General features: G+C 35.6%; 1 protein-coding gene across 26 annotated transcripts in view; it reads right to left on the bottom strand.

Annotated features, from left to right (window-relative positions):
• The window catches only part of ptprfa (protein tyrosine phosphatase receptor type Fa), a 566,130-nt gene that overhangs the window by 246,976 nt on the left and 293,461 nt on the right, over positions 1-25,693 (bottom strand). The gene's annotated exons all lie outside the window — the stretch shown is intronic.

Raw genomic sequence — 25,693 nt, 5'->3', positions numbered from 1 at the left:
TTTCATATTTAGGATCTGTCAACATGTGTTTCATTTCTCAACACCGCAAATAACACAAATTGTCCTAATTGAAAAATCACCCTGCAAAGCAATGCATGTTAATTATGTACAGCGGACGAACTATGAACAGGCCAAGAAGTGACAGCAGTGCGCAGTGGACCACAAACGTGCCACCCAAATCCCTCGGCCGGCGTTAATCTGGCCGTTGACAGATCAGCGGATTAATGAGTATCAACAGCTCTGAAAGCAGATGATCAGCTGCACTGCCACTGCTGTGTTTATACAGCACATCAGCCAGGATCAGTCGGAGACGCCATTTAATATTAGCAGCTAATTTAAGAGCCGCGATTCCTCTTTCTGACAGCGTCTGACGGGAAGGCAAAATAACCATAAAACACAAGAAACAGAAGGCCGAGAATGGCATAACTTTCCTGTTACAAGGCACAATGCCGATAATCGCTCCACCTCCCTCACAGATCTGAAATCCTGCACCAAGTGAAATAAACCGAAAGCACTGAGGAAGCCCGACTCCTGCGCTCTGTCCCTAAACATCAAGCATCTCCACATCGATCCAGACACAGCAGCCCGGCCATTTACTCTCATTAATTATGGATGCACGGCTTACCTCCAGTCTCTCCACATGTCTGCAAAAACACCACCTGAACAGAGAATGTGATAGTACGCCCAATACTCCTGCTGATGAAGCACCTTCAGACTAAATCCACTGTTAATGTTATTCTGTTTTAGGATGAATTAATAATAATAAAATAAAGCAATGTGTTTGGATGCTGGTGGAGTGCAGAGATCACAGCTTGACTAGACCGGTTCTTTACTAAACCTTTGTATTTAAATGCCTATTGCTCACACTAAAACATAAAACTATATAGTATAAATGTTTAATTTATTCATTCATTCATGATTAATTATTCATTTATGAACTGATTATTAAATGTCAAATTGTTTCATTCATTCATGATTATTTATTAACGATTATTCAGTCATGCATAAACTGATTATTAAATGTTAAATAATCAATTAATTAACTAATTCATTCATTCATTCACGATTATTTATTCATGATTATTCATTAGTCATACATGAGCGGATTATTAAATGTCAAATGTATTCATTCATTCATTCATTCATTCATTCATTCATTCATTCATTCATTAATTCATTAATTAATTCATTCATTCATTTATTCATTCATTCATGATTATTTATTCATTATTATTCAGTCATTAATAAACTGATTATTAAATGTAAAATTCATTCATTCATTCATTCATTCATGATTATTTATTCATGATTATTCAGTCATTTATAAACTGATTATTAAATGTCAAATTCATTCATTCATTCATTCATGAATATTCAGCCATACATGAACTGATTAATAAATGTCAAATTCATTCATTCATTCATTCATCAATTTGAGGTTTGCCACAGTGGAATGAACCGCCAACTTATCCAGCATATGTTTTACACAGCGAATGCCCTTCCAGCTGCAACCCATCTCTGGGAAACATCCATACACACTCATACACTGCAGACAACTAAGCCTACCCAATTCACCTGTATAGCATGTGTTTGGACTGTGGGGGAAACCGGAGCATCCGGAGGAAACCCATGCGAACACAGGGAGAACATGCAAACTCCTCACAGAAACGTCAACTGACCCAGCCGAGGCTCGAACCAGCGACAATCTTGGTGTGAGGCGACAGCACTACCTACTGCGCCACCGTGTCGCCGTTAACTTACACTTTTAACACATTTATGTGGAGTGAACATAAAAAATTAAGTTCAAAATTTCAAGAATTGTGTTGATTCAGCTTATTTTAAATAAGTAAAAATTGTTTTGAGTGTAATTAACCAAGTATTTGATGCTAATTAGTTACTATAGATTATTACTCAAATAAATTGCTTGTAAATTTCACAAATAATTACAATGAAATCACAAGTGACATGTATTAAATGTAGATTTATGTTAGGATTAGTTTTTATTTAATTATTAATTCAAAATAAAACAAATGAAATAGTGTATTCTGATAAATTATTTCAATAATTTGTTTTATTGAATAATAAAAAAACATTTTACTCCAATCCCACAGTTTATTTATGTTACTTGCTGTTTATTGTATATATTAGTCATATTTACTTTCATCTTGTAATGTTCATTCATTCATTCATTTTCTTGTCCCTTTATTAATCCGGGGTCACCACAGCGGAATGAACCGCCAACTTATCCAGCAAGTTTTTTTTACGCAGTGACCCATCTCTGGGAAACATCCACACACACATTCACACACACACTCATACACTACGGACAATTTAGCCTACCCGATTCACCTGTACCGCATGTCTTTGGACTGTGGGGGAAACCGGAGCACCCGGAGGAAACCCACACGAACGCAGGGAGAACATGCAAACTCCACACAGAAACGCCAACTGATCCGAGGCTCAACCAGCAACCCAGCAACCTTCTTGCTGTGAGGCGACAGCACTACCTAATGCGCCACTGCTTCACTACTCCTGTAATGTTATTTAATGTAATGTAATGTGATGTAATTATATACCGCATTTATTATGTATGGCCATAAGCGCTTCGCAATCATGAGGGGGTCTCTCTACTCCACAATTTATCAATAATTCGTTTTTTGTTTTTTTTTACAATCATTAAAAATTTCTATGAATACTTATAATTCTATATAATAATATAATATAATTATACTAGATAACTATTATAGATTACAATTATCAATGTCTGTTTACGACATCAACAATAGGTTAATTAGTCAAGTTAGGGTGACTCGTATAACGATAGTTTATTCTGTAAACAATCTAAAAAAAAATATTGCTAATAATTTTGACGTTAAAATATATATATTTTATATATATATATATATATATATATATATATATATATTTTTTTTTTTTTTTTTTTATTCTAGCCGAAATAAAACAAATAAGAACATATATTATTGGAAATACTGTGAAAAAAATCCTCGCTCTGTTAATCATTTGGGAAATATTAAAAAAAAAAAAAAACATTCACAGGGGGGCGAATAATTTTGACTTCAACTGTATCTGACTATAAGAAAAAGAGCTGAGCAGATTCTGAGCTGAGCATTTGCCCTGAACAAAGTCAAACCCAGCATTTATAAACAAACCTAATAAGCCGACCTCTTTATTTACAAGCGCTTTGAATTTTCTGTAAGGCGAGAAGGACACTGAACCCTCAAACTAAGTTAGACAAACTCCGGCCTGAATGCCTGGCCTTTTTATTATTCAGGAGAAGAGAGCAAAGGAGTGAGATAAAGAAGGAGAAATTGCTTCTCTTTTATTCCCCATTGGGCGCTGCATTACAGTAATGGCTCAGTCTAAATAGCAATAGAGAGGCAGAATGGTGCCCCCATTATCAACACCATGACCAATACCTCTGTCTCTCGGAGGTGGTCTAGTGCGATCATTGTGAAGATCGCTCAATAAACGGTGAGTGAAACGCCTACATGAGCAGAGAAACTGGGAAAGTGATTATACGGCAGCGTTTGAGGCTCTGACACGACTAATAAACTCTTTCATCGCTCTGAGAATATGAATCAGAAAATGAGCTTTCTGATGACAATTTAATTGCCTTTCAAAAAAGCTGGAGTTATTTAAAAGGAATTGAACAATTGGGTCTTTGCAGGCGAACTATTCGCAAGAGGAAAAGTTTGCAACGCATTTGAAGTTTATATGACATGGAGTGCACGCCGCCATCTCAAAGCAACCAGATCTCAAAGATCTTTGCTATTTCTGTTTCTTTATTTTACATGACTAAATCAAAGCAGGTCCCCTCTTAGACGCGAGTCCTTCTCCCTGGAGAGCTTTTAAACACACTTCACATGCTTTCAAAGAGCAGGATTTAGGAGAAAACATCTCTTTGTTAAAGAGAAGATGGAAAGAGACATGCATTAAATGCACAAAAATATTATCATCTTCTGTCCATTTTGTAGCATATAAAGATACTCTTTCAGAAAGTTTGCCTGATGCATTATATGTCAAGCTGACACCGAATCTCTGATCTTTTTGTGTTTATTTTTCTGTATACGACTGAAGTCAGAATTATTAGCCCCCTGTTTATTTTTTCGCCAATTTCTGTTTAATGAAAATTTCTGTTTTTTCTACACATTTCTAAACATAATAGGTTTAATAAGTTATTTTTAATAACTGATTTATTTTATCTTTGCCATGATGACAGTAAATAATATTAGACTAGATATTTTTCAAGACACTTCTATACAGCTTAAAGTGACATTTAAAGGCTTAAATCGGTTAATTAAGTCAACTAGGCAGGTTAGGGTAATTAGGCAAGTTATTGTATAACGATGGATTGTTCTGTAGACTATCGAAGAAAAAAAAAATATCTTAAAGGGGCTAATAATTCTGTCCTTAAAATTGTGTTTAAAATATTAAAAACTATAAAATATTAAAAACTGCCTTCATTGTAGCTGAAATGAAATAAATAAGACTTTCTCCAGAAGGAGAAATATTATCAGACATACTGTGAAAATGTCCTTGCTCTTTTAAACATAATTTGGGAAATATTTAAAAAAGAAATATATATTCAAAGGGAGGATTAATAATTCTGACTTCAACTTTGTCATTGCGCTTTAGTTAGTTTTTAGTTAATGATTTGTTATGTTTTAGTCCATTTGTGTGTTATTAAAAATAAACTTTTTAGTGTAAACAACAAGGTTATAATAGTTGTTAGTTTTTATTTCGTTTTGACTTGACTTTGAGTGTTTTTATTAGAATATTTGTCAGGTGCAAGATACAAAATCACTTCATAATCAAACCAAACCTGTATTCAGAGGACACATGAACACTACTATCTACATACCTGTCAACATTGGGATGTGAAAATAAAGGATATGCCCCCCCCCCAACCTCCTACTTAAAAAAATCCCCAAATTACTAAATATGTTAATTTGGAGCTGTTTCATTGTAAATAAACAGTTAAATGGTCATTAACATGTTTTATTACTTACAAAATAAATATATACATTAGCAGCAAATACATTAGCAAACAGTTCAGCTTATTAAAATTAATAGCTATTATAATGAAATAGAATCAAGCTATCAAATCTCATTATCCATTTCTTCACTGTATAACGCACACATTCTGATTGAAGAGCAATGAATTAATCATTTATTTAGATTTTTTTGACTTGCTGTCATTTTAAAAATGCACACAGCTAACAATTTAATGAAGACATCCGACTGCTTTCCTTACTTTTTATGCTCATTTAAGACGAAATTAGCTGTGTTTGAAAAAAAACAAAACATCAAGATCGACATCTTTAGACATTATTATTAATGTGTATATGTCTGTTTAAACACGCTCCTAAAACCCAGACTTTCGCTCCGCTTTAAATCTCGAGTACAGAATCCATTTGAGAAACAGCGTCTATTTATCACTATGGAGTGCGTCAGCTGACAGTCACGCACCGCTATATGACTGCTTTGAGGATTGCATAGGAGGGGTGACGGTACCTGTAATCAAAAGGAAGGGCAATCGCGCCGTTTTTATATTCATTTCAAAGTGTTTTCGTGCCTAAACAAAGCAAACGCACAGAACAGTCATTTCAGAGCCACGGGCAGCCCCTGGTGGTTCGGCGGTATGGGTTGTGTATAGGGAGCCTTGGCTCTTTAATGTTTCTTGCCACCCTTCAGAGAAACACTGATAATACTGGAGAAATACAGGAAAATACCTTTACGGCATGATAGCGGGATTGAACTGTAAAATACGGGAGAATCCCAAAAAACGAGAGGGTTGACAGGTATGCCTTCTACCCATCCTCAAATTCAAATTGGTCAGCCCACAAGATAGCAGGCCTAAGTACTGTTCAATATGTGTGCAAGGCTGCTTCTGGGGTTAGATACACAGTAGTGACGGAAAGTTCAGATCTTTCCCGTGAACCAGATCTTTCATGACAATCCTCCCATGTTAGGGCTCAACATATCAAAAATATGTTGTCAGCAATTATACGGCGCGAACGACACTCGCGAGAGACTTATGAGATGCGAAAAAGTGCACACAGCAGCCTCTCATGGATTTGCGAAAAACAAAAACTGCAAAAATACATACCTCCCAGGACGTATTTCGCAGCCTCCAGAAACATCCACAGGACAACGTTTTCAGAATGAGCCCGGGTTGCATTTTCATGCATTCAAATGATCACTTCACTATGCTGCGTTAAAGCAGGTGTGTACACAGGATTAGCCCGCTTGATCACGTGAAGCCTCGTGCGATCACTAGATATCAAGGTCTGGATTGAATACCCTCACGGACCGGATCCGCAAAGCAAAGGCTGTAATCTAGCTAAGAAAATAGAATTCAGGCTGAACTGTAAAATGAAATATGATCATACTATAAAAAAGCTGTAAATTAGAAGTTGACCCCCCTATTTATTTATGCTTTTGAATTGCCTTCAAAACCGTGATCTTTCCTCCGATACCACATTTGATGTTGAAAAGTTTTGAAAATTGACTTTTATTTACATTTTTAATATCTTAAAGTGATTGAATTGTCTGGGTTGGCGTTGTAAGTTGCAATACAAAAACCTGTTAATAAACTGTTGGAACTTTTTCCGCTATTTTACAGACTATATATACAGTATATTCTTACAGAATACATGCATTCATCCTTTTTCGGCTCAGTCCTTTTATTAATCAGGGGTTGCCACAGTGGAATGAACTGCCAACTTATCCAGCATATGTATCCAGCAGCGGATGCCCTTTCAGCTGCAACCCCTCACTGGGAAACACCCATACACACTCATTCTCTCACACACACACACATACACTAATACACTACATCCAATTTAGCTTACCCAATTCACCTACACCACATGTTTTCGGACTTGTGGGGGAAACCGGAGCACTTTGAGGAAGCCCATGAACACATTGAGAACATGCAAACTCCACACAGAAATGCCAACTGACCCAGTCGGGACCTTCTTGCTGTAAGGCGATTGTGATCTTCATTATTTTGGGAAGTTGTTGCTATTACTTACTCACCAACTAAATATGCATTAATGTGTTTTTAGGCCACTGTAACCTTAAATGTGCTGTTATAAACTGTGTGTGTGTGAGGAAGAGTGTCTGGGCATTGGCCGAGATTTAGGTTACAGTGCCGTAAACACTGCTAGTAGCAGAATACAGACAGCAGGGATAAAATGTCATGATGAAATATAGACCAAGAAGCGCAAACACACACACACACACACAAACACACACACACACACACACACACACACACACACACACACACACAAAAACACACACACACACACATAGTCAATCAGTGCAGCAGTGTCATTGTCATTCAACACCCTGCTCTTGTCCTACAGGACCTTTCTCTCATTTGGGCTCAGATAACCAGGGTTTAATGGCATCTAGGCAGACAGCCAGATAGTCAAACGCTATGCGAGTGGAGAGGGAGCAGCATTTCACAATGACAAATGACAAAAGTTTCAATCAAAGTCAGTGCTTTAATAACTCCACACAGAAATGCCAACTGGCCCAGCCGAGACTCAAACCAGCAACCTTCTTGCTGTGAGGCAACAGTGTTGACCATTGAGCCACCGTTTCTGCCATATCTCTCAGAATTGCAACATAAAAAGTCAATTGTGAGTTCTGAGAAGAAAAAGTAAGAATTGAGCGAAATAAAATCTGAATTGTGAGATCCTATAAAACACACCATTTAAGAAGCAATTCTAAGAATGTTATAAATGCGAGATCTGAGCTCAGACTTCTGAGAAAAAAAGAAAAAAAACATTTCTCTTGATTTTGAGTTAATATCTTCCAATTTCTTTTAAGAAGCAGGCTTTCATAGAAACCATATTCAAAAAGTGAGCTTCAAAAGAACTTCAAAAGACTTTATTTTTCATAAAAGAATCTAAAAAAAAAATGCCAAATAACCACATTTATTTCTTGGATCACCAGAATTTTTTCACATACAATTAATTAAACTGGCAGTTTGTATAAAAGTAACGCATCATACAAATATTAACCATTGGATAAACAGTGCTCAACAAAAATTGGTACAACCCTGATACATTTAAAATGAATATTTATATCCATTTATCAGCGAATATAGGTCATATATTTGGGTGCATTTGAACAAATAAATTGTATTAAACTGTTACATTTATTACAATTATTTTTTAGTCAACAAACATCTTTGGAAATAGAAAGATAATACATTTAAATGCATGCAAAATAATGATAAATTAATTACAAACTGCAAAATTTCAACTAAATTTTATACATTTTTTGGTTTTTCTTGAGTTAAGCTCTTTTCAAATTTTTTTATTTAATATTTTTCCCTAATATATAAATTTGAGAGATTAGATTAGCTCCAGATTTGCCTTCAGTACTGTCTAATCTAATGTATATGCACAATTATAATATTGTATCGTTTGTTTTTTTTTTTTTTCTTTCTGGACTATAATATTCAAAAAGAATGAACACCAGTATTTTTTCATTACATGAATAGGTTTGTATTAGGTTTTATTTTATTTTATTCATTCATTCATTTTCCTGTCGGCTTTATTAATCTGGGGTCGCTACAGCGGAATCAACCGCCAACTTATCCAGCAAGTTTTTACGCAGCGGATGCCCTTCCAGCCGCAACCCATCTCTGGGAAACATCCACACACACATTCACACACTCATACACTACGGACAATTTAGCCTACCCAATTCCCCTGTACCACATGTCTTTGGACTGTGGGGGAAACCGGAGCACCTCGAGGAAACCCACGCGAAGGCAGGGAGAACTTGCTGTGAGGCGACAGCACTACCTACTGCGCCACTGCCTCGCCCTATTTTATTTTATTTTATTTTATTCTGATTTATTTCATTTAATTTTAATCCTGTTTTATTTTATCTTATTCTGATTTATTTTATTTTATTCTGTTTTATTTTATTTGATGTTAATTTAATTTTAAGTTTATCAGTTTTATTTTATTTTATATAAATTTTATTTTATTCGTTTTTATCTTATTTTACTCTGTTTTATTTGTATTTTATTTTATTGTATTTTATTATATTTTATTTTTATATCAATTTTATTTTAATCTGTTTTATTTTATTTTACTCTGTTTTATTTGTATTTTGTTTTATTTTATTCAGTTTTATATTATTTTATTCTGTTTTACTTTTATTTTAAAAAGTTTATAATTATTTAAAATCCTGTTTCATTTTATTCCATTTGACTTTATTTTATTTTATTCAGTTTTATATCTGTTTAATAATGATAAATGAATTACAAACTACAAAATTTCAACTAAATTTTATACAATTTTGTTTTTTTCTTGAATTAAGCTCTTTTCAATTTGATTATTTAATATTTTTCTCTAATATATAAATTTGAGAGATTAGATTAGCTCCAGATTTAGCTTCAGTACTGTCTAATCTAATGTATATGCACAATTATAATATTGTATTGTTTCCTACAGAAAATATTAATTTAAATGAGAGATTTCTGAGAGGTGAACTCATTTATGCTGTGCACTGAATATACCAAACAGTATTATCTAGTACTATAATTTTCTGCACTTAATCTGTGTGTTTACAGCGTCTCTTTGGTTACCTTAATTTTCAGGAGTATTTAGGGATGGTAGAGCACACAGCATGATCAGTGTGCGTTCATGCACTACAAGAGCTGGACAGAAATGAAAAATACAAATGAGATGGTGGAAAATTCCACTCACATTTCTAAATCTTTCATGGCCTGTCATAACATAATTATCTGCTCTTATTAATCAGGTTTTATTGCACTTAAATACTCAAGCCTGTTCAAGCACATGTGAATGTGTGTGCATGTGTGTGTGTGTGTATGCAGAGAAAAAAGTGGAAAATCACACTCAGACTTTAAAGCATAGTCTAGAGTGATCAGGGGTCTAGAGACTCACTACAGAGAGAAACTACACTATAAAGAGAAAGGAAAAATGTCAGAGAGAGCACACACACACACACACACACACACACACACACACACACACACACACACACACACACACACACACACTGATTTATCTCTCCTGCAGTGTGCTCCTGTAGTTTATGCTAATATCAAACCTTGACATAAAAACTACATTTTAAAAGTTAAATATTTCAAAACAAATATATGAAGAGTTATTTTACAAATTAAATATTAATTAAAACAACAATCTTGAATAATATACGTAACATGATTACACATACACATAATACTAATACATTTTTGCTCTTTTAGCATTTAAAATTAATAAATATAAATATAATATTGTATAAATATAAGATTAAATATAACAAGTTAAGTATATCATATTATTTTCTGTATTCAAATATCAAATCATCTTTTTTTTTTTTTTTTCCTGGACTATAATATTCAAAAAGAATGAACGCCAGTATTTTTTCAATACATGAATAGGTTATGTATTAGGTTTGTTTTTTATTTTATTTTATTTTGTTTTATTTTATTCAGTTTTAGTTTATTTTATTCTGTTTTATTTTATTTTACTCTGTTTTATTTTATTTTACTCTGTTTTATTTTTATTTTATTCTGTTTTATATTATTTTATTCTGTTTTATTTTTATTTTATTCTATTTTATATTATTTTAATCTGTTTTATTTTTATTTTATTTTATTCTGTTTCATTTTATTCCATTTTACTTTATTTTATTCTGTTTTATTTTTTGTTTCTCTGTGATGGGTTGCAGCTGAAATGGCATCCGCTGTGTAAAACATATGCTGGGTAAATTGGCGGTTCATTCTGCTGTGGCAACCCCAGATTAATAAAAAGAAAATAATTGAATGAATGAATGAATGAATGAATGATTTTATTCTGTTTTATTTAATTAAATTTTATTCTGTTTAAATTCATTTTTTTATATTCAGATATATTTCATTTTATTCTGTTTTATTTTTATTCCATTTTATTTTTATGTTATTTTTATTTATTTTTTATTTTTTATTTTATCCTGTTTCATTTTATTCCATTTTACTTTATTTTATTCCGTTTTATTTTTTGTTTCTCTGTGATGGGTTGCAGCTGAAATGGCATCCGCTGTGTAAAACATATGCTGGATAAATTGGCGGTTCATTCTGCTGTGGCAACCCCAGATTAATAAAAAGAAAATAATTGAATGAATGGATGAATGAATGAATGAATGAATTATTTTATTCTGTTTTATTTAATTAAATTTTATTCTGTTTTATTTAAATTTTTTATATTCAGATATATTTCATTTTATTCTGTTTTATTTTTATTCCATTTATTTTTATTTTATTTTATTTTATTATTATTTTTTTTATTATTTTTTTATTATTATTTTTTAAAATTTTATTTTATTTTATTTTGGCATAAATACCGGCACTTTCTCCATCTCTGCCAGCAGGTATGTCATAAACGAGTCTGCTCAGCACAAAGGTAAACACAGGGACAATTACAGCGTTTTAATTTACAGCAATTCATGAACACTCATAAATCAAAATTGTACTTTTATCAGATGATGGCAATCATTTGCTGTCTCACCTTCTATAAAGCCTTCATCCAAAATCACACCATAGGGCAATAATTCAGTAATCAATAAATAAATGATTGCATGAGCATAAGGCAATCAAATGTTAGACGCTAGAGGCCATGGTCTTTAGGCTACATGTTAGAGCAACCAACACCCATACAAAGAATAGCCAGTTCGATCCCAGCTCGGAGTGAGTTGGGTGGTGTAGGACTGACAGGTTACATTGGTGCCGTGACCCGGATGGAAGTGAGGTATAGGGGGTGAGTGTAACAGAGGCCAGCTAGTGAAGTGCTGTGCAGGTAAACCTCACTCCTCTGACCTCTAAAGGTGCTCTAGGGACAGACACTAGAGGCTATGGTGTTTATCCTCTTTGAGCAACCAACTCTATACAAAGTATCTCCGGTTTGATCCCAGCTCAGATCGGGTTGGATGTTGTAGTACCAGCGGTGTTACACCTGCTTAGCTTTACTATACTTTGATTATGAGGAGTTTATTGAACTTCACCACTCTGACTGGTGACATAAATAGGATGATATTGGCTATTTTTTAAAAGGAGGAGGAGCTATTCAATATGCCCACCTTTTCTTGGCTTCAGGGAACCTTTAAACTCTAATGGGATCTTCAATTTGAACACTACTGTCAGAAAGGTTTGCCGTGGCACAGCTGTAGGTATTTTCCAGATGGATTCAAAGACCGACTCCATCAATGACTCCTGCTGTGTTTGTGTAGGTGTTCCCATCCTACTATTGACAGAAACACTCTCAGCCATTAAGACTGCAGTGTAACAGATACAGTCTGAGTCTGTTCAGTCTACAGTCACTGATCTACCTGCTTATACCATACAATAACCTCTCATTCAGCACAGTCAAGCTCCTTGGATTACTTTCCATTTCAGAGTATTCTGGAGCATTCATCTATTCTGCACTGAAATCACCAATGCAAACAAAAGGCTGAGTAGGATATCCAAGGCTAAGGCCAAGACGGATGTGACAGACGACGGAAAGAAAATAGAAGCATCCAGTTTTTTATGCTATGTTTCATTCATAACCATATACATCTATACACTAAGAGACCACTTGAAAATTCTCAATTTCTATAGATTTACTAGGTATGTGTCAAATGTTAATATTGGTTTAATTATACAGAGACTTTAGTTACATTTCTTCCAAATAAAATATATACAGTTGGAAGTCCCCCCTGTATTATTGGACTGCTTGTTTATTTTTTCCTAGTTTCTGTTTAACGGAAAGATTTTTTCAACACATTTCTAAACATAATACTTTAAATAACTCATCTCTAATAACGGATTTATTTTATCTTTGCCATGATGACAGTAAATATTATTTAACTAGATATTTTTCAAGACACTTCTATACAGCTTAAAGTGACATTTAAAGGCTTGACAAGGTTAATAAGGTTATAGGCAGGTAGTATAATTAGGCAAGTTATTGTATAACAGTGTTTTTTTCTGTAGATTATCAAGAAAAAAATATAGCTTAAAGGGGCTAATAAATTTGTCCCTAAAATGGTGTTTAAAAAGTTAAAAATTGTTTTTATTCTAGTCAAAATAAAACAAAAAATACTTTTTTCCAGAGGAAAAAATATTATGAGACATACTGTGAAAATTTCCTTGCTCTGTTAAACATCATTTTGAAAAAAAAAAAATATATATATATATATATATATATATATATATATATATATATATATATATATATATATATATATATATATATATATATATATAAAATGAAAAACATTCTGACTTCAACTGTATATTAGGGCTGCACGATATTGAAAAAAAATGACATTGCAATATTTTGTATTGCTGTGATTTATATTGTGATATGAATATAATTTCACAATATGACTTAAGTAACTGCTTGGGAAGAATTCACAATTTTACATTATTGGGATGATTTTGTAGCATAAAATATCCCCAAAAAATGTAATAAAAAAAAAAATGAACAGTGCTTTATGGTTTTTGGAGGAACATTACAATACTGAGGTAAAGAAATGATCAAACATAAAATAACACTGTATGGAGTTCATTTGAAAATCATTAAACACACTTTGTTAAATCTGGCAACTTTATAATTTCTTAGTACCAAATAGTTTAAATTAGCTTTAAATCTTACAGTCACGGGCCTTAAAAACACATCTGAGTATAAAAAGATTCCCACTAATAGATAATAGTAGAAATTCACAATGACTCAACAATTCATGTGTGCTGAACTGTGATTTTTAGTTAATTATAATCCTGCGATGTGACTATTGTGGATGTTCAAATTGCGATATCGATGCTAAAGTGATATATTGTGCTGCCCTAATATATATATATAGTCATCCATCAAAAGTTTGTGATCAGTTTTTTTAAAGAAAATTATTCTGTTCATCAAGGCTTTAAATAATTGTAAAAAATGGTAAATTGTTAAATATTTATTAAAATTTTAAATAACTGCTTTCTTGTTGTATGTAGTTTCAAATGAAATTATTACTCCAGTCATTAATGCTTTTATTACTCTTGACTCAAACCGTTTGAGGAAACCGATTGCTACAGACTATTTGCGATTAAAAAACTAATCTATATTAGTACTGTGAACTTACTCCATTGAATTTAAAGTACCAAGGTATTTAATTAACTCATTACCTTTAACACTGAGTTCAAAACTCTTTTCAAATGAGTAGAATTAACTTTCAGTCAATTTTGAGTTTTGAGAACTACATTCATTGCTAAACAAAATAGTTGACTAAAAATCAAGATTTTCCCACAAATCAATAATAGTTTATCATTTAAGTAATACATAATTTAAAAACGATTTTTCTAATGAAAAATGTCTGAAAAAAAGGCACTTTTAATCTTTATTTTGACCAGATGTCCTTTTAAGAGATTATTTTTATTCAGAGGAATGTCATTAGTACTGCAGAACAGCACAAAACTATGTATTTATCTCTAAACTGTAAATCAAGATAAATTGAACATTTCCTAGTCAGCTCTTAATTTTCTATGTTCAAATGCATTAATGCAATTTATTAAAACAATACACATTACTTAGCTTAATTCAATTTTGTTCATTTTTTCAATGCAATGTAAGGCATACAATCAATAATTAATGATAAATGTAAACAAACGAAATAATACTGTCTCAGCAAAACTGAAACATTTAATTAAAAACATCTATTAACCAGCTGAAAAATCCAGCTTAAACCAGCCTTGGCTGGTTGGCTGGCTTTAGCTGGTCAACCAGGCTGGTTTTAGAGGGGTTTTGGGCCACTTCAAGGCTGGTTTCCAGCCATTTCCAGCCTGGTTTTAGCTGGTCAGGCTGAGAGATGACCAGCTAAAACCAGCTTGACCAGCCTAGCCAGGCTAGGAGCGCAGCCAAAACCAGCTATGTCCAGCTTAAACCAGGATGGTCAAGCTGGTCTTAGATGATTTTAGCAGGTCACTTTCCAACCTGACCAGCTTAAGACCAGGCTGGAAATGGCTGGAAACCAGCCTGGAAGTGGCCAAAACCCCTCTAAAACCAGCCTGATTGACCAGTTAAAACCAGCCAATCATCATAGGCCGGTTTAAGCTGGATTTTTCAGCAGGAAAAATAATATTTACATTTTAAACATGAATACTAAACATTTTTACCTTGTGGTTACATCATTAAATTAAACATTTTCAAGCAAATACTATACAAGTTTATAAAAACTACAGTCAAGCCTAATTTTATTCATACCCCTGTCAAATTCTGAGTGACACTTTTTCTTCAAATGTAAATCAAAGCTGAGAAACATTTGTCTTTTTTCACAACGATTCCTCTCATGCATCGTCTTATCTTTTGGGAGAAGCCTGTGTCATTTAGGTCAGCAATAAAAATTGGGTGGCTGAATAAAAGTAACTTTAAGTCAGAATCTGTCAGTGGTATGAATAATTTCAGGCTTGACTGTATATAAAACCAAAACAAAGAGTAAATATGCAACAGCAAAAATGAGAGTTAGTGACTGAATAAGGCAATAGTGTTACAATGCTTCTTCATTCTCACGTCACACTCTCAGAAATAAAGGTACAGGAGCTGTCTCTGGGGCAGTGCCTTTTCAAAAGATACATATTTGTACCCAAAGAGCCCACAATGGTACCTGAAATGTGCGTATCAGTACCTAAAAGTACCTTGAGGTACACATATGTACCTTTTGAAAAGGTACTGCCCCAGAGACAGCTCCTGTACCTTTATTTCTGTGAGTGCACATCACAATATCTGACTTCATACGCTGCAGTTCTGACCCTTAAAAGTGTGTGAGGCGACAGATGGAAGAGGGATTGCTGATAGGAGACCTATCACAATTCATCCAGAAAATCCAGTCACATCTGCGTCGATTAAACCGGACACCAGTACAAGCAAGACAGTTAAAAATGGGCTGTTGTCTAACCCCTGCGCTCTCTTCAGACACACACAGCTTGAATCTAAATAGATTTAGTGAAATCTTGTTACACAGACCTTTTTAACCCCTCTAGCACTGGAGCGCCACTAATGCGTTCACTCAGACAAAGCTCTTCCTAATTGAATCTCACTGATTTGAATAATCAATCTTGTTTGAACCTGTGCTGCTAATGCCTGAGTCTTTGGCCGGTTCAGCTCTCAGTGTTGGTGTTTTGAGTCTCGGGTCAGGTCCGACTCAGGTGCCGGGTCTCCTAATTACTTATCTGAAGGATGCTTTTATACAAAGTGACTTATTGTTCGCTTGTATCGAGTTCAGTCCCTATGGAGTAACCTGGGGTTGAGTGTCCTGCTCAATGCGTAGTCAAGATGCATGCGAGCACTTCTTGGTTTGCGCCCGGTCAGAAATAAAGCACACCATGGAAGAAGATGGAAAAGAATCATCTGAAAACTATTTAGCTATTTTTATCTTTTAGTTTTTACTCTCTCTCTCCAGGTCCTCCGGTTTCCCTCCAAACACATGCGCTATAGCTAAATTGTATTATTTAAATTGGCCCTAGTGTGTAAGTGTGTGCGTGTGTAATTGAGAGTGTATGGGGGTTTCCCCGTACTGGGTTGTGGCTGGAAGGGCATCCGCTGCATAAAACATGTCTGAATAGTTGGTGGTTCATTCCGCTGTGGCGACCCCTGATAAATAAGGGACTAAGCCAAAGGAAAATTAATGAATGAATTATTTCTAATGATTTCTTCATTCATTTTCTTTTCGGCTTAGTCCCTTTATTAATCCGGGGTCACCACAGCGGAATGAACCGCCAACTTATCCAGCATATTTTTACGCAGCAGATGTCCTTCCAGCTCTGGGAAAGATTTCTAATCAACCACCCCAAAAACAACCTGGACACTAAAGAATAACACCATGCTTTTTTTGTGAAAGACTGCATGAGCTTCAAACCTCAAAAGCTTAAACACTCTATAGCTATTTAAATCTTCCATTTTCTTAATGTCTTAGGGTTAGTTTACTCTAAAATGAATTTTACTCACTATTTACTCTCCTTCAAGTGGTTCCAAACCTTTATTACTTTAATTTTTCTGTTGAACCTAAGTGATTTTTTTGAAGCTGGAAACCTGTAACCATTGACATTCACAATAAGAAAAACAAATACAACAGCAGTCAATGGTTACAAGTTTACAACTTTCTTCTAAAGTTCCTATTTTGTGTACAGAAAAAAAAAACAAGAACCTCAAACTGGTTTTAAACAATTCAATAGTGAGTAATTGATTGATCATTTTTGGGTAAACTATCCCTTTAAGCCAAAATTAATGTATTAAGTTTGTTTTCTTTAATATTTAATAAAGTGAAGTACAAATCGTACAGTAGTCTACCTATAAAATCATTTGTATATATGTAGCATACATTTTTGTAAAAAATAAATAAATAAATAATAATAAAATAATAATAATATTTCAATATATTGTGGCTTATCTAATACTTTAGACTATGTACTGTCACCTCATTAAATAAGCATATAGCACAGTATTTAAAGATTTAAATCTGTTTTTACTGGTACACAAGTGAAGTACAAAGCTTCCTATAGCCTACATATAAAATCAGATGTATACTGAATAAAATATGTAGTATATATTTAGGTAATAATAATAATAATAATAATAATAATAATAATAATAATAATAATGAACTAAAATGTGGTGTATCTGACACTTTATAAGTCTATGTAACCTCTCTAAATTTGCATGTAGCACAGTATTTGAAGATCTGATTTTAATGTTTAGCAGAAACACATTTATCTGGACTCATGTAAATAGAACTGTTTTCACAAATCAGCTGTTCGTTCAGAGAAAATGCCAACCCAGGCTCATTATTGATATGTACCCCTGTATACATTTCTGGAGTGCTGGAAATACATCCCAGGAGGTACTTTTCTTTGCAGTTTTTGGTTTCCTGAATCCTCCTGAGGCCGTATTTTCAGATCTTAAATTTCTCTAGCAATGTCATTCGTGCCTGTTTTTTTGCGCAATCCACCAGAGGGCGCTGTCGACTGACAGACTGATCTTCTTATTTACTTGTTTATTTTATTGTTTGTCTTTTGTTTTTCCTGCTTTCTGCAATAGACTCAAACCCCGTCATCACGGTCAATTCCATTCTGCATCCCAAGTCACCAATGTACGAGCTACTGGGCAAACTGGTAACAGTGGGAAAACCGTATACATGGAGGTAATCGTTTAGCTCAGTGGTCACCAAACTTGTTCCTGAAGGGCCGGTGTCCTGAAGATTTTACTTCCAACCCTAATCAAACACACCTGAACAAGCTAATCAAGGTCCCACTAGGTATACTTGAAACATCCAGGCAGGTGTGTTGAGGCAAGCTGGAGCTAAACCCTGCAGGGACACCGGCCCTCCAGGACCGAGATTGGTGACCCCTGGTTTAGCTGGTAGAGCAAAAAGAAACAGAAACTGGCAGCGGCGTCATACCATCCTGTAGCGTTCGTTTTAAAGATGAAACGCAGCCATACATAGCTCTGGATGTATAATTCGCAATCTCCAGAAATATATATGGGGTACATATCCACAATGAGCCTGTGTTGGAAAACGCATGAAGCGTCCAGGTGTAAACATACAATGTAAAAAAAAATCTGTTAATTAATTTACAAATGTTGTGATTTACAAGTGTTTTCTGTTTATTTATTGCATTATGGGAGCTTGATCTCTGCTCTGTCCACTTTTAAGGAAGAAAATGCAACTCTGCAGTTTAACAAAGTGACTTTTATTGACATTTTAATAGTTTAATGTAAAATCCAGAAGAATAAATAATAATATAGAGAGAAATAAGTGTGTAAAATAACAGAAGATGTATTGGAGGTTTATTACAAGGTTTTTTGCAGCATAATATACAACACCAAGCCAGCCAACATTTCACGAGTTTATACGGATATGACTTGGAATAGTGCACGCAAATCTGAACGCCTTGAAAAAGTTGTAGCGCTACCGGTAGTTGTCAACAAACTCTTCCGCTTTAAAGCTCCGCCTATGCTGGTTGATTGACACCTCATTTGCATTTGATTTATCATTTGCGATGTCAGTTTGAGCATTTGATTCACCATTTGCAGAGTCATTTACGGATTTGATTCACCATTTGCAGAGTTGTTTGAGCATTTGATTCACCATTTGCAGAGTCATTTACGGATTTGATTCACCATTTGCAGAGTTGTTTGAGCATTTGATTCACCATTTGCAGAGTCGTTTACGGATTTGATTCACCATTTGCAGAGTTGTTTGAGCATTTGATTCACCATGTGCGATGTCGGTTTAAGGATTTGATTTATAGTTTGAGCATTTGATTCACCATTTGTAGAGTCGTTTACGGATTTGATTCACCATTTGCAGAGTTGTTTGAGCATTTGATTCACCATTTGCAGAGTCGTTTACGGATTTGATTCACCATTTGCAGAGTTGTTTGAGCATTTGATTCACCATTTGCAGAGTCGTTTATGGATTTGATTCACCATTTGCAGAGTTGTTTGAGCATTTGATTTACCATTTGCAGAGTTGTTTGAGCATTTGATTCACCATTTGCAGAGTCGTTTACGGATTTGATTCACCATTTGCAGAGTTGTTTGAGCATTTGATTCACCATTTGCAGAGTCGTTTACGAATTTGATTCACCATTTGCAGAGTTGTTTGAGCATTTGATTCACCATTTGCAGAGTTGTTTGAGCATTTGATTCACCATTTGCAGAGTTGTTTGAGCATTTGATTCACCATTTGCGATGTCGGTTTAAGGATTTGATTTATAGTTTGAGCATTTGATTCACCTTTTGCAGAGTCGTTTAAGGATTTGATTCACCATTTGCAGAGTTGTTTGAGCATTTGATTTATCATTTGATCTTTTAAGCATTTGAATTTTCATTTTAATTTTGTTAGGAAAATACTTCCATACAACATATCACTTTAAACTATTAAAAATGTCAATAAAAGTCACTTTTGTGAATTTTTTAAGGTTAAAAGTTGTTGAAAGAAAGATCAAAGTCTCATAATGCATTTCAAAAAGCACAAATAAACAACAAAAACATAAAATTACACTAAAAAAATCACAAAATACAGAAAAAACAGGTGGTTTTTTTTACATTTACAGTTATCTATCATAACTTAATCTCAAGCCGACTCTAAATGAGCTCAACAGCAGCTCTGCATCCGTCAGAAGACAAAGCATCTCTGTAAGTCCTGCCATGCTGAAAGCGCGCGCCAAAAGTTGCAGCATATTTGCTCTCATAAATAAAACATGGTGATTTCGTCCTCTGCGCTTATTTCTTCAAGACTACATCCTACGCAAGTCTGCATAGAGACTCGAAAGGAAAGGCGTGAGGTGGGGGGAAAACACAAATCTATTGAGCAGATCATGCGAGCTGGTGCAGCTGCTGGTGGAAGGACTTCACACTGAGAAGAGAAAGAGGCCAGGAGAGACAGAGATTAAAATAGTGAGAAAACCGGTGTGTTGAGCAGAAAAAAAACATGCTAAAGGCTTTTCTCACCCCTGCATGAGCGCGCAGGGATACGTCAGTGTGAAGAGCACTGGGGAACAGAGGGCAAATTCAGGACAATTTGCCATATTCCCAATCTACAGGCCTTCAATGATGCTCATTTAAAGGTCCGGCTTAGTCTTTTATTTATCAGGGCTCGCCACAGCAGAATGAATTGCCAACTATTTCAGCATATGTATGCCCTTCCAGCTGCAACCCAGTATTAGGAAGCACCCATACCTTCTCACATTTACACACACTCATAGACTGCGGCCAATTTAGTTCATTCAATTCACCTGTACCGCATGTCTTACGACTTGTGGGGAAACCGGAGCACCTGGAGGAAACCGACGCCAACACGGGGAGAACATGCAAACTCAACCCAGGCTTATTCTGAAAACGTAGTCCCGTGGACATTTCTGGAGAACGCGAAATACGTCCCGGGAGGTGCGTATTTGTGCAGTTTTTGTTTTTGCTGTGTGCGCTTTTTGGCATCTCGAACGTCTCACGCTGTTCTCGCGGGCAATCGGCCGACCCACCCTCCTCCCCCTCCCCGAACCCAATCGGTTTTAACGATTGACCCGCCCGCCCGCTTGCTTCCCTAAACCCAAGTAACGATTTACAAAAGCCGTCCAGAAAAAGAAAAGCCCTGGTCTGATTTTGACCAAGTTATTTGGATTTCACCACGTTATTCCCCTGTTATGAACTCGTTCACTTTATTTTTTGGATTCTGTTTTTGTCTAACCTGATTTCTGGAATGGCTCTTCCCCGGACTCGAACGCGGTCATTGCGGTCAGCTCCTCTCCACGTCTCAGCTCAGCCGACGTACATGACGAGCTAACTGGACAAACTGGTTGTGGCGGGAAAGCCCTCCACGTGGATGTAAGCGACCAGTCGGTGAGCACGAAGAGGAACGGCGTCACATCGCCCCGTAGGGTTCGCTTAAAAAAAAATTAAATGAAGCCATTTGTACCTCCGGTTACGTAAATTGCGCTCTCCTAAAACATCCGTGAAACTACGTTTTCAGTATGAGCTTGGGTTGTGCAAACTCCATACAGAAATGCCAACTGGTCCAGCAGGGACTTGATCCAGCGACCTTCTTGCTATGAGGAAACAGTACTAACCACTGACCCACCGTGAAAGTATTTATTTGAAACAGAAATCATTTGCATTACTAAATGTTTTTACTGACAATTAATAAAATTAATTTAAATATAAAATGTATCTTATTAAAAAAATTTTTAGGGCCAAACTATCACAGTTTATTCGACTATTATCAATTCAAGAGCAACATGCAGCGTGCGCAGTTAAACCTTGCTGGAAAAACAAACGCTGCATCATTAACCAGATCAACCTTCCAGAAGAACGGTAAATATTTTTCTTAAGACGCACAGCTATAATTGCCTTTAAGGTGAGTCCTAGTTTAGAAATGGTAGCGGTGGGTAAATGATTAATGCTGCTGGTATTACTGCCACCATAAAGATCAGCACTGGTAATAAGTGAGCAGACTTTGGTGTTCTTATTGTTTTTATTGGCCTCAGGGTTCAGGGACTACATGACGTAAGGCCTGAGATTCTCGTACTGCACAAACACACTGGTATCAATTCTGAAGTAAGGCTGGAGCAAACACGGCTATTTGATTTTGCAAAAAAACAAAATGCTTTGCTGAAATCTTCCCCCAGAGACTCCAGGAGCAAATACGTCAGTAATGACAGCAACAATTTCCTCAGTAAAAAAAAAAAAAAAAAATCAAGCAGCAGGTCTCATATCTTTGTACTTATTAATTTGCCCTTTAAAAGGCAGATAAATGTGACGTGAAGCATGTCGTGTTCATTAAGGCCTGCATGGCTCCCTCGAGACAAACAAGATCGATGTGAAACTGAGAGATCCTCCCTCGTATGTTATTACACAGACAACATGATGGTGATTGCATCCACCCTCTTCCTCAAATCCATTATTTCCTCACCTTGTTTTGCCATATTTTGTTTGTAGCACACACCAGAACACCAGAATGTGACCCTGGACCACAAAACCAATAACAAGTGTCCCTTTTTGGACATTGACATTGATGCATAATCTGAATGTTTTAGCTGTCTAAATCATACCACAATTTGCAACCCGGGCTCATTGTTGAAACGTAGCCCCGCGGACGTTTCTGCGGACCGCGAGATACGTCCCGGGAGGTACGTATTCGAGCGGTTTTTGTTTTCGCGGATCTGCGAGAGGCCGCTGTGCGTGCTTTTTCGTGTCTCGGGCGCCTCTCGGGAGTGCGCGCCATTCGCGCCCGTGCCGTTCCCGCGCGAAAAGCCGCCGACTCGGCCACCCTCCTCTTCCTCCTCCTCCTCTTCCTTCCCTAAACCCAAGCGACGGTTTGCAAAAGCCGTCCAGAAAAAAAAAGCAAAAGCCCTTGTCTTCGATTTCGACCGCGTTTTCGGATCCCGCTGCGTTCTCGCACTTATTTTTAGGATTCTGTTTTTCGTCTTACCTGATTTCCGGAATCGCTGTTCCCCGGACTCGATCCCGGTTGTCGTCCCCGCTGCCGGCTCCTCCTCCTCCTCTGGGGCCTCCGCTTCGCCGTCGTAACACTGTGAGCTAAGCGGACAAACTGTTTGCATCGGGAAAGCCCTCCACTCGGAGGCGAGTCGTTGGCCGGCGAGCGCGAAGAGGAGGAGCGGAGCGGCGCCACACCGCCCCGCATCGTTCAATTGAAAAAAACTAAACGCATCTGTACGTACCTCTGGCCACATAAATCGCGGTCTTGAGAAACGTCCGCGGGGGTACGTTTCCAGAATGAGCTTGGGTAGACAACCCCTTAGCGGGGATATCATGTCATAAACATGATTGACATAAAGCCATTATAAATATGTAATAAATTTAAAAACAACATCAATAATATATATATATATATATATATATATATATATATATATATATATATATATATATATATATATATATATATATATTACCTCAACTAGAGAGGTACAAGCTAAATTCATCATTAAAATGTCATTAAATAATAATGACTCTCAATTAAATAATAATGACACACTTTTAATAAGACATTTTAACAAGAAATAAAGTTTCTTAAACTAAAAATGTAATCAGGAAAAAAAATTATATTGACCATTATAATGCCGCAATTATGACAATTATGTTTATGACAGATTTATGACGAGTTATGTTGTCTTGGTAATTTCAAGTTGTCATGACAAAGATGAAGACTAGTTGTGATGTATGTGTTTATGTCAAGTTGTCCCAACAAACAATGTCATAGTTGCATTTAAAATGACATAACTGAGCAAATGACACTTAATAACAGTTGTCATAAGCATGCATTAAATCTCATTCACATTCGAGTCATATCATGATTATAAAGGTTATATGACCGTCTTATAAACACCCCTTGAAGTTAAATCAAGGGTGTCTTGAAGGGCCGGTGTCCTGCTGAGTTAACTCCAACTTGCGTCAACACACCTGTCTAGAAGATTCTAGGACAGAGGTGGGCAAACTACGGCCCACGGGCCATATGCGGCCAACTGAACTTTGGTTCAGAATTAGTAAATTAATTATGCAATTACATGTGAACACCATATGATGGCAGTATTGCATGCGGTACAGTTAGCGCAACCAGTAGACTCAGAACACACTCTCGGATATTAAAATGCACTCGACCGTTAATGACGGAAAAAATGTGTCAGGCTGATCACACCTAATGCGCTTTATGCATTTAGAGGTGCGTCTTTTGAATGGTTCACTAACGTCCGCGAGGGTTTTGAGCGCTGCTTATGCGTCTTGCGCACCTATCGTTTTAACCGCATGCGGCACCTCGCGTTTTTGCCATAGCAGACTCTAGACTTTGACACCCCTGCAAAGAGAGGGGACCAGGCTCATTGTTCACATTAACACACTCATAATAACATGACTTGGAATAACAAAGACTAAGATTCTTCTTCCGTTTTATCTCATAGTTTTATGATTGATATGAGCTTATTTATAAAAGCTCAAATGAGATTGTTGTACATTTGACTTAAATTATACAATAATTGCTGGTTAAATGTGTTAATTTTTTTCATAGAATATATTTTCCATGCATACATCCACTTTAAAAAGTAATTTGATCAAAGATGTGTGGTTTCATCAAGTTTTATGATGATTGACCTGTATATTCTAAAAGCTTTGCTTATTAGGTTGTTGTAAATTTGACTGAATAGTGACTATGTGTAACCACGAGGGGTGCCACACACAACTGAGGTAAGATCCAAATGCAGGTTTAATCGTAGTCAGGCAAGCAATGGTCAATACGGGTGCAAACGGGTATGTACAGGCAGTCCAGAATCGTAGTCAGTAAACAGGCAAGAGGTCAGAAGGTAGGTGGCAAACAAGGGTGCAAGGATAATCTAGGCTAAGGTAAAAACACGGGAAAACAAGACAAGGAAAACGCGTTATAAAGTCATCAACAGAAAAACAAGACTTGGCAAACTGAAAGGGTAAGTGTGTGGCTTAAATGGTGAATGCAATGAGTCTCTGACAATCCTCAGGTGGTACGAATGTAATCAGTCTAGATGAGTAAGCATGTGTGAGTGTGACTGGAGTGCTTGTATGAATATGTAGTCCATCAAAGGCGGAAGTGTAGTCCATATTTGTTGTGAGAGAGATCCAGTGATCAATGGAGTACGATCGCTGGTTATTGTGACACTTTGTTAATATAAGATTTTTTTCTATCAGACAATATTATTTCTATTCTCCACTATAACAATTATTACATTATTATTATTATTATTATTATTATTATTATTATTATTATTATTATTATTATTATTATTATATTTATAAGGGATTATTTTATTATTTTATGATGCTTATGTAAATATAAATAGCAGTGCAAATTAATTTCACTTGTAAATTTGACTTAATAATATTAAAAAAAAATCTGTTTTGTGTTAATGTGACATGTTTCTGTCCGATATTTCATCTTCCATGCATACTGCCACTATAAATAAAAGTTATTTTTTAAAGAATTTGACATGTGGCCCTTCACTTGGTTTGCAAAACCTGATGTGGCCCTCGGGTCTAAAAATTTGCCCACCACTGTTCTAGGATATCAAGTAAGAGCTTGATTGGCTAGTTCAGGTGTGTTTGATTAGGGTTGGAGCTAAACTCTCCAGTACACTCGC

This window comes from Danio rerio, chromosome 6 (genome assembly GCF_052040795.2).
Source record: "Danio rerio strain M-AB ecotype USA chromosome 6, GRCz13ab, whole genome shotgun sequence".
NCBI lineage: Eukaryota > Metazoa > Chordata > Actinopteri > Cypriniformes > Danionidae > Danio > Danio rerio.
This window is presented reverse-complemented; position numbering and strand designations above follow the sequence as displayed.